Source organism: Galeopterus variegatus, unplaced genomic scaffold (assembly GCF_000696425.1).
Source record: "Galeopterus variegatus unplaced genomic scaffold, G_variegatus-3.0.2 Scaffold15581, whole genome shotgun sequence".
In the NCBI taxonomy this organism is placed as follows: Eukaryota; Metazoa; Chordata; class Mammalia; order Dermoptera; family Cynocephalidae; genus Galeopterus; species Galeopterus variegatus.
This window is the reverse complement of record NW_007741692.1, coordinates 13,108-16,085: the sequence shown is the minus strand read 5'-3', so window position 1 is coordinate 16,085 and position 2,978 is coordinate 13,108. Positions and strand designations below refer to the sequence as shown.

The 2,978-nt window shown below is 40.8% G+C and overlaps 1 pseudogene; it reads left to right on the top strand.

Annotated features, from left to right (window-relative positions):
- Positions 1-1,232: 1,232 nt before the first annotated feature.
- LOC103582294 lies at positions 1,233-2,676 on the top strand (annotated as a pseudogene).
- Positions 2,677-2,978: the final 302 nt, after the last annotated feature.

Genomic DNA, 2,978 nt, shown 5'->3' with positions numbered 1-2,978 from the left:
AGTCTCTGCACAGCAGTCCTGGGGCCATTTGTGTTGATTGTGCCTCATATGCCTTCTGTTGTGTAGATAAATGCTATTCAATGCCTTATAGGATATTTGGTTTCAAAATGTTTTCTGAAATCTTTGCTGAAAGCAACATTTTCCTATTTATGAGATGAAGATGTTATAAATTACAATGAGTAATAGATTGTGGAATGCATGTGAACGTATACCGCTAATTAAAACATATGGAGCATCGCTGCCACCAATTTTGCTATTATCTTTATATCACGAAGTGTGTGTCTGTATTTTCAGTTTCTTTCTGTCTTCCGCACTCATTCAGAGAAAGAACATGAATTAGTTCATGTTCTGTCTCAGGACTGCAACTAAGATTACCAAAAACTAAGTTTGTATTTCAAGTTAAGGGTTTTTAATGATTTAAATTAAAAAAAAAAATTGCATTCTTATAAACCAATCAGTCTACCAAACGGTAGTTGAGAGCTTTGGAAGGAGAAAGTAGTTGCTCCGGGAGAGAGAATGCAGAGCTCCAGTCTGGTTACAAATGGGAGAGTGAACCTCTGTGTCCTCTCATCCAAAGCAGCTGAATTAAGAAATACAGAAGGGAAAGAGAGGTATGAGTTTCAAGGAGGTGAGACCAACCCTGCTGACACCTTGATCTGAGGGACGTAAAAAATGGCTGCTTTCTCTCCTTTGCCCAGAACAACTTCATTCTTTAAGAAAAAATGGAGAAGAGTAAAGCAGAAAAAATGCGATCTTCACTAAAAATAAATATCAGGCACAGTAAATGATGCTCTGTTAAAACTAGGTCCAGTTCATTTTCATACATAGTATTAGAGCATTGATTCTTGCCACTGAACTGTTTTGGGTGGATTTGTGCTACAGCGACACGATGAATTGAAAGACCACTATACTCACTCATAAGATGATTTGGGTATCTGGCGATTAAGAAGACAACAACTGATTTTATTTTTCTGGGAAACAAAAATATTCAACTGCACTGACTTGTCCCTCTTCCTCTGACTCTGTCCATGCTGAGTAGGAGGATACACTAAGCGGACCTGGAAGCCCTTTGCCCCATGTGCCCTGAGTAATGGCATTGCTCCAGGAGAGGAATCTCAGAGGGAGCAGGCTCGGGGTGGCTGCAGAAATATTATTTGTTTGTTATCTGTTCCTCCTGTTAATTGAGAGCTCTATGAAGCCATGGGTTCTGTATGATTTGTTCAAAATGCCCTATGCCTAGGAGAGTTCAGATACTGATATTGTTATTTTGTGTGCTGTTGTGTAAGTAATGATTCTGTCACTTGTGTAATTCTACAAATACTTTTATTTGGTTTTGGATTAAATGAAGAACTGCTCTAAGAGAGCTTTGGAGCTGAAGCTGTTTCACCTCTTACCCCCAGGAGGAGCTGTGACACCTTAGATCTGTGAGAGACAGAGGGATTTGGGAGGACATGATGTTATTTGAGAAGCTGATTTTAAGGAGCAGCGAGGTGGGTGATTCATAAGTATGTAGTGACTCATTTTCTGAGATAGTGTTTGTGCTGAGGGAAATGTTAGAGGTCCGATTTCATTGTACTGAGGTGCCTGTGAGACGTCCAAGAGGGGCTTCAAATACATATTTAAAATTCAAAAGAGATTCTGAGAGAGAGGGATAAATTTGTTTACTCTATCCTCATTTTATGTAGTGACATGAATGTATTTCATGCACTGGCCTCATATTTATATGTTTCAAGTACGATTTGAAAGTATATGCTTCCAAACACATAGATTCTATTACGAAAGTAATGTATATTTTCAAGTTGACTGCAGCTGATTTGAAAGAGTTCAACTGACCTCAAAATATTTTTCATTTGGAAATTATGGTGAATTTCATTGACAATTATAGTCTTAACTTGTTTTGTGATTGTTTTGTAGGCATCTAATCTCATTTCCTGGGGTAATGATATGTTTGTCTCCTCTTTCCAGTGTTTGTCTCCACAACTCGTGCACAGGTACTTTTGCTTTTTTGCTCTCTCATGCTTTGCACAGGCTCCTCAGGCACTAGACTGACTGCGTAGAGCTGTCTTAGAGGCCAGAGTCCATCAGATGGGTGAACACAGCGAGATGGTGCCACGGCCCTAACTCCTCATCTTCCTGGCAGTCTGGGAATCAGGTGAGATGTTTAAATGAGTAATATACTTATAAAACTAGAAAATAGTTTAAAAATGCAAAATAAAAAAACCCATTTTACCTAATATAGTCTAATTATTTATGATAAATAACCAAACCTACATTTTTAGACATACATTTTAATATCTTAGTGATGCAATATGTGGTCACTGTCCATTTCTGATTGCAGGTGCCTGTGGGGACATCATGATGACCCAGTATCCAGGATCCCTGGCTGTGTCCGAAGGACAGAGGGTCACCATCAGTTGCGAGTCCAGCCAGAGTCTCTAATCCAGCTCTGACAAGAAGAACTATTTAGCCTGGCACCAGCAGAAACCAGGACAAGCTCCTAAGCTCCTCATCACCTGGGCATCCACCCGGGTATCTGGGGTTCCTGATAGATTCAGTGGCAGTGGGTCTAGGACCGATTTCACTCTCACGATCAGCAGCCTCCAGGCTGAACACATGACATTTTATTACTGTCAGCAGCATTATAGCTATCCTGCCACCTCCTCTCAGGCCTCTTAGCCTTTGCTTCCTCCCCACACAGCCCTGGACCTTCACACGTCCTCTCTCTGCCTGAGAGACTGTGTGTCCTGACTTATTTATGGGAGGGTTTGTACGGCTCAGCAGAAAACTGAGGGGTGCGGTGGCTCTTAGTTTCCTCGCTGTGGAATGTCCCCATAGGAAAATGCTATAAAGGCTTCTGTTAGTTTTCTAGGTCTGCTGTAAGAACTTACCACAAACTCTGTGCCTTAAATATTAGAAACTTATCATTTTGTAGTCCTGGAGCTCAGAAGTCCAACACAGGTCTTACTGGGCTAAAATTA